Here is a 7,940-nt window from a genome sequence, read left to right on the forward strand (position 1 = left end):
ATTCAACATAAGTGAGTCAGGAAGTGTAGACAATATATAACGACGAGCCGCTTTGTCACGACGAATCCAATCAGTATGATAAATTTTCCATTATTCAAATAATGTGTCATCAATAATCATAGAATTGTTATTCATCACATCAATAGGTTGAACTAGGCAAGACAGGTCGCCCAAAACAATATCAGATAATTCATCACCTTCAAGAATTAGCATCATCTTTGCTTTCCACCCAGGAAAGCCTTGTCCTTGGAAGAAGGGAACCGAATGTTGGCCAGACATATATCCATTAACAATTATGCAATTGGCCATGCCTGTATGTCGAGAGAAAACAAATAAGATGAGATCGCAGAATCTGCAAACCATGATCAAGACGAGCGTAGTTGAGACGCATGACAACCAAAATAGGGAGATGCACGTAAGAATGACGAAAAGTATTGAGTGACTAAAAAGAAAGCCCAAAATAGAGAGACATAACGTGCAAGATGAGATGATGCATATAAGAAAAGTGCTATTTTGGTCAAGCAAAGAACGTTGTCGTATTGCTACGCATTTGAGGTGTGAAAACCACCCGAAAGTTGTGTGTGCGATTCGATACTTTGTGTATACTTAGTTGTTGTGATTACATTTATTCTCTGCGTATGAGTATAGTAGCGAGTATGAAGGGTTGCTTTCAGTCTATGTTGAACTGGGTCAAGGAGAGAAGACATTACAACTATTCAAACAAATGCACGAGGAGGATATCTCTCTGGATAGTATCACACTTGTCTGTGCTTTAAAAGCTACAAAGAAAGTAATCATATCAGCACCTTCTGCAGTTGCCCCAATGTTGTGATGGGTGTTAATGAGGAAAAATACAAACCAGGGATGCAAATTGTATCAAATGCCAGTTGTACAATGAACTGTCTAGCTTTGCTTGCAAAGGTTATACGCCAAGAGTTTGGAATTATTGAAGGTCTGATGACTAAGGTCTATGCAACTACTGCAACTCAAAAGGCAGTGGGAAAGGTGCTACCTGCGCTGAATGGCAAGTTGACTAGCATGGCATTTAGAGTTCCGACTCTTAATGTTTCAGTTGTTGATTTGACTTGCCAACTGAAAAAAGATGCTTCTTACGATGAAGTTAAGGCAGCAGTCAAAGTTGCGTCTGAAAGCTTAATGAAAGGGATCCTTGAATATACTGAGGATGATGTGGTCTCTACCGACTTTGTTGGAGATGAGAGGTCCAGCATCTTTGATGCAAAGGCAGGCATTGCTCTGAACAAAACAAATTTATGAAGTTTGTGGCATGGTCTGACAATGAATGGGGCTACAACAACCGAGTGGTGGATCTCATCAGCCATATTGCTTTGGTTGTTGCTGGCAAGAAATATTGAGATCTTCTAATCTACGCGACTTTGAGGTTGGGCCTGTCATTAAGCTGGTGGTTTTTGTGTAACACTCAAGAGTTTTTGCTTTTTCTGGGACAGAGCTGTGCTTTGGGGGAAAGGAATAAGCTAATCTGGGAGGAAAAAGTGCGCTCTGCAATCGAAGAGATGGGGAACTAAAAACAGAGGAAAAAGCTCTGCAATTTGGGGGCACGGGAGAGGATTGGAAGGGAGACAGTGACGATGAAGGACAGAAGAGCATAGGAGAAGTGCAGAAACAGAGGAGAGGAAGGGGAGTGCTCTGCAACTCCGTGAGCACAGTCATAAGAGTAGCAGTGTAGTCTGCTGCATTACTGGAAATCTAATGCCTTTAATCTTAGCCTGTGAATCTTCATCAATCGTAGCCTGAAAAACAAGGAGGAGATCGACGGAATCAGGACTGCAGACCTGAACGTGGAGAGGAAAAAGCTAACTATGCTTTGTAGGGGAGTGTGGAAGCCTTGCGCTGGAGGGATGTGGAAATGCAGAAATGTCAGAAGAGATGGTCAAGGATGGTTATGCAGAAATAGTCAATATTGATTTGTCACCAGTTGTTATAGATGCAATGCAAAAGAAGTATTCTGATGTTCCTCAACTCAAATACTTGCAGATGGATGCACAAGACTTATCCGTCTTTGATAATTGCTATTTCAGTCATCGATAAAGGTACGCTCGATGCTATGATGTGTGCAAGAAATGTAGGAGGATTCCATCGACTTCTCCAACTTGGACACTTACAACTTTGGCGAGCCCTCCTATTGGGACAAGAGGTATACTGTAGACCATGACCCTGTGGATTGGTACCAGTCTTACAACGGCTTTGCTCCTATCGTACAGAAGCATGTGCCTAAATCTGGCCGGGTGCTCATGGTTGGAATGCGGAGGAAGAGCTAAAGGCTGGGAACCTAAGTAAATTTGTTAGTGAAGCTGTTTCTGCTATTTGTGAGGCAAAACTAAAAAGCTCAGACATCAATGCAGCTGTACAAATGCAAATTTCTTGAGAAGTCTGGACTCTAGTATCAAGCGCAACACTGCCGTAATAAAGAGACTGAAACAAATCAATGAAGAACAGAGAGAGGGGCTATAGGAAGAGCTGAAGTCGTGTGCAAGAGAGAGGATTGAGCAGGGTTGTAGAGTCTCGTCTCGATTTGACTGCGACAACTGCAAGTTCCATCTCAGCTTCCTTACATTGCTGGCTTGGTGAATTTCCCTAAGAGATCTATCATCATGCAATCCACTACTCTTGTTGAAGCCCATGTTGCAGAAAAGACTACTGCTGTGACAGAATCTGTCGTGAGGCGTTTGCAATGAAGAGATCTTCGAATTAATTTTCTGGGGGAAAAAGCAGAATTCGTAATTCCATGAACGATCAGAAATAAACGATTAACATCAAGGATAAAAACCAACTCTTGGAGAATGGGCTTCGCATTCTTCTGCAATAGCTCATAGATGCAACTGTAATAACTGGAGAGTCTGTTATGCCTTATGGCAATTCAATCGATGAAGAAGATGATCGCAGGCACATAACCAGGCTCTGTTTGACAGTGCAAAAAACAAAGAGAAGACCATACGAGTTTATAAAGGGATGATGCACTCTCTTCTGCAAGGGAAGTCTGATGACAATGTGACCATCATATTGAATGATATCTCATCGTGGTTGGATGATAGAATAAGGTCCCAGTCCATTCATGACTGAAGATTTCCATCTTCATATGTACTAAATTATTGTTACCCGAGGGGAGACTTACCGAGTATTGATGTTTCGTATTAAGGAGTGATTTTGTTGGTTTTTCTCCTATGCCAAGAACAGATTTGTGACTTCAAATTCCTTATAGTATTGGACATTATTATGATCTGTACTAAAACTGTTTTCTAAACCTCTTGTATATACCTCTGAGGATCTTCTGTACTCATCTTTTATTGCTGCTGTAACTATTCTGAAGAAATATAAATATGATTCTTTGTGGAGGCCGCCACTATTGACGATCTATCCTTCTATCCTAAAATTATTCAAAGTCCTCAGTGGTCGCGACTTGGCTTTCGAAAACCCTTCGACAACTTTGGTGAACCCGACGTGAAAGCATCGCAGAAATTTCAGGATGGGAGATACTTCAGCCTCTATTTCAGCTTCCTCTACAGTTCCAGCTGCCTCTACTTCAGCTCCATCAATGACTGCTGCGTCAAGTACTTCAACGGAGGATCTAAAACAGATTTTGCAGAATATGTCCATGTATATGCAGCTCCAAAATCAGCAAACACAAATGTATATGCACCAGCAACAACAATTGCATCAACAGCAGTTGTCTCAGCAAAGGCAACTCTATTCGGAGCAGGAGAATGCAAACAGCGCGACTAAGGCTATTGAAGCAGTTGAGAGTGAGAAGAAGTTATTTGACGGGCGTAATGTTTCAGCATATTTGAAGACATATGAGATCAAGATGGGATTTTTTGGAGTTCCTGCTGGACTTATGAGTAAGTACTTCCTTCGTCTTGTCACACCTGCTTTGAGGACAAAAGTGACTGATCTTTTTATTCAAAACACACATTGGCAAGATTTTAAGAAGGCTCTAAAAGAATAACATCAAAATATTTGTCATTCATATGTTTACATAAAAACTTAAAGCTAGCGTATTAATTATTCTAAGATCTCAATTTTAAATACACAAAAATAATCATAAATACATTAAAACTTATGATAAGAATTCACTATCAAAACTTATCTTAAAAACAAAAAATTATGATAAAGCCTAAATGCGCGTCTATATCCGCATTTGTCTATATTAGCATCTATTTACGCGTCTATGTTCGCGTCTATACTTGCGTCTACATGAACAATAGACGCGCATATACACGCCAAAATAGACGCACACATCAAAATTCAAACCATACTTAAATCATTTCTTTTCAAACTGCGTATTTCCTTTTCTGCGTTTTTTGCGGTTCTGAAGCTTGAGTTTAGCCGACATGCGGTCTCTTCATGGCTTACCTAGTCTCTTCATGCCTCACCTCCTCATGACTCACCTCTCCTTTCATTTCAAACACACAAGAAGGAAAAAAGGAAAGCCAAGGAGAGGAAGAAAGAGAGAATAAGAGAGAGGAGAACAAGAAGAAGCAGCAAGCAAGCATCAAGGGAGGGTAACTTACCAAGGAGAGGAAGAAGGAGAAGGAAGAAGCGCCACCACCCACCACACCAAACACCCAAGGTGAGTCTCTCTCTCTCTCTCTCTCTCTCTCTCTTTGTTTCTCTGTTTCTCTCTCTACTCTGTCTGTGTATTAGGATTTCTGATTCCATTATGTATTACATTTTGTAAATCATCAATGGCGGTCATCGGACTAAAATCAGCTGACTGAGCGCGTCTGCTAGCACGTCTATATTTCAGTGTAGACGCTGGTATAGACACAAAAAAATGTTTCCTCTCATTGCGTCTGAGGATGCGTCTTAGAACACGTGTGTTGGTGCGTGTGCTATGCAGTCTACATGTGATGATACACACGCACGCAGATTGACCTGGAATATGCGTCTGACAGCGCGTCTATACTGCATCTCAGATGCAAATATAGATGCGTTGAATAGAGGGTTGAGTTTAGGAGTGCATCTGAGAGCACGTCTAACCTGCAATTTAGACACGGTTACACACACGCCAGCTCTCCCAGCTCTAATAAAAAACAATATATTTTTACAATGATGAGTGTGACCAATCCCATGTTTGTGTTTATCAGTTTTCTTGTTTATGAGAAGCATTAGCACTTAAGTTTTATGCTCAATGTCCAAAGAAAGCTCTTTGAAAATGTAGGTAATATATGATTTTTTGTATGCAAACAAATTTGTCTTTTTCTTGTGTTTTTTTTTACAGATGTCGTATCCTGGTTCATCTAGCAATGATTGGGATTTGGATCACATAAATGATACATTGGCCTCGTTTGGCAAGGGGGTCAATGCATTTTTTGGAGGTTTTCCTAATAGGGAAGACTTCATGGGAGAGATGACCAGACACCTTGGCCGCTCTCCCATAGCGGACGAGGTGTTCAGTGTCATGTCTGGAACGCCTCTGACGTCTTTGCCTAGCACTACTTCCCAAACTCCAATTGCAGGTACTCCACATGCAGGTACTCCATATGCACGTACTCCACGTGCAGCACCTGTACGTGCATCGGCTGAAGCACAAGCATCTGCAGAAGCACGTGTATCCAGCGACGCAGAGGGTAGTCGACAGAGAGGGAGGAGGGAGAGTCAAGGGGGAGGACGAGGCTTGTGTGGGGGTTGCCTAGGAGGTGGGGAGCGATCACCCTCACCAGTAGATCATGTAGAGGAGCTTGTACGCCAGTACTATAGAATTACAGATACTGGTGGCATCTTCCATGATGATGAAGGAAGGGATGTAATGGCGTACATGAGGAGCGTCGTGCATGCGACGTATAAAGATTATTACATTGCCTTCAAAAATCAGAAAAGCGGCTTGTGGCAGGAGGTGTTGAGGGTACTCCATAGGAGGTACCCAAATCCTGAGGGTCAACGATTCTCAGATGATTGGGGATGCACAAAAGTGAGGGATTTGCTTCACAACAGAAGATCCCACCTCATGACACGCACCAGGGACTCACTGCGGAGGCAAGAGGAGGGGTGTGGAGCCTATAGCCAACCACCTATGTGCCACTATATAGAGTGGAAGAAAGCCAAGAAGAAAGCAGCAGAGAAAGTGAAGAGTTGCCAGCACGTACAAAATATATAATTTGAGTGTTTCAATGTACAGTACAAAATATATAGTGCAGCGTGGTCGCGCAGACGGCATTTTCGGGTGGAGTGTATTGACAAAATGCGCTCCACAATGGACTGTGGTGTCATGGCAAGGTTTGAGCAAGAGAGCTGGTGACGAGCAACGGATCCGAACACGATTGTGGATGAGATAGAGTATTTTGGGAATTTGCAAAGTATTATTACGGTGGATTACCGTAGCTTCTCCATGATAATATTCGACGTGCAGTGGTTCAAAGTGGTACTTGGAGGAGCTGGTGCAACAGTTCGACGAGGTCCATCTGGATTTCTCGAAATAGATTCCGAAAAAAAATGGATGGATTTGCGCGACACCTTTGTGTTGCCGGCCCATTGTGAACAAGTGCAACTAGGCATTTGCTTGCTAATTGTAATACGACATGGTTTATGTCACAATGGTTTGAAGACGGTTTGTAAGTGTTTGTGAACAGGTAATCTTCTATCCAAATCCCCGACAACCTCGATGGTGGTATGTTATACCTTCAACTCCTCGAGGTGCGAGAGTATACGATCAAAGTGATGTTCCAGGCATAGATGAAGAAAATATGCAAATAGAGGGATCGAAATTACAAGGGGTGGAGGCCACCGCAAGCTTGGAGCCTGCATCGGCTAACAATGATGGAAATACAGAAGTCGTAGAATTTTTTGAGAACGAGACAGACTCGGTGTTTTGTGGTGACATGTCTATCAACCTTCCAGTGTATGTAGAGTTGTGTCAGGAGATTAACATGGGACCATAGAATACTTCATTCTTGGAGAATTGTATTACTCAATTCGTTGTGTAGATCTTCCATAAAGGTAGATAAGATATGCATTTTAAGAGGGATTTTTCAAAAATGATTTTATTAATGTGCTTTGTATAGTTTAAATTGATTATTCTAACATTATTTTTTATATGTGCAGGTATCGACATTTTCAGGATGAGTCAAGGGATGAGCGATGAGGAGTTTCAGGAGATGATGGCACGTATGTCTCCAGATCAGCTCGCGAGATTTAGAGAGATAGCAGATCAGGAGCTGTCTCGTTCTTCGTCAGGGCGCTCTGCTAGATCAGCTTCGGCACGATCAGATGCTTCAGCTTCGAGTAGACGATCTCGACGCTCACGACTTGGGCCAGAGGGAGGGACTGCGACTACAGGAGGATCAGGGGGGTGCTGCTGTGGAGACACAGACGCGGTGTCTCCATCTCGTCGTTCAGCTGGAGCTCGGTCACCTCCAGGATTTGTCACACTTGTGGGGATGTCCACTCCAATTACTCTCGCTTTTGCGCAACCGTCGGCAGATGTCACGCCTTTTGGTGGCACTCCTTTTGGTGGCACCCCCTCTGGTGGCACTCCTTTTGGTGGCACCCCTTTGTGTGGCACTCCGGGACAGGGTACCCTCGTTGGTACACCGGATGTTCAGGGGTCTCCTGGATATGCCCAAGAGCGTGGACGGAGATGGGAGAGGGCCCATACAAGGCACACTCCTAGGGATTATGGATACCTAGCGGATGGCAGGTCAGGAGCCATCATCATGAATGATGAGGGGAGGAGGGTGATTGTAACGTGTCCACTAGAATCATCCACGACACGTCTTAGGAGTCCATCAGAAAGGATGTCTAGAAAACTCCGCCCGGCACTCCCATGGAATATTACGGGTTTTGCAATCTAGGTCTTCCCGTGCCTGCCACGGAGCGGAAGTATCCTGGCCGTTCCCACTTAGGATCGACCTGAATTTGGGTTTTCCTGTTTGGTCATTAGCTAGCAACAACTAGCGTCAGACCCG

The 7,940-nt window shown here is 43.3% G+C and overlaps 1 pseudogene; it reads left to right on the top strand.

Moving 5' to 3' along the window:
• The first annotated feature begins 831 nt into the window (after window positions 1-831).
• On the top strand, window positions 832-1,275 carry LOC148031477 (glyceraldehyde-3-phosphate dehydrogenase, cytosolic pseudogene; annotated as a pseudogene).
• The last annotated feature ends 6,665 nt before the right edge of the window (window positions 1,276-7,940 follow it).

Source organism: Lygodium microphyllum, chromosome 9 (genome assembly GCF_053477565.2).
Source record: "Lygodium microphyllum isolate KBCC chromosome 9, Lygodium_microphyllum_v1.1.10, whole genome shotgun sequence".
Classification (NCBI taxonomy): Eukaryota; Viridiplantae; Streptophyta; class Polypodiopsida; order Schizaeales; family Lygodiaceae; genus Lygodium; species Lygodium microphyllum.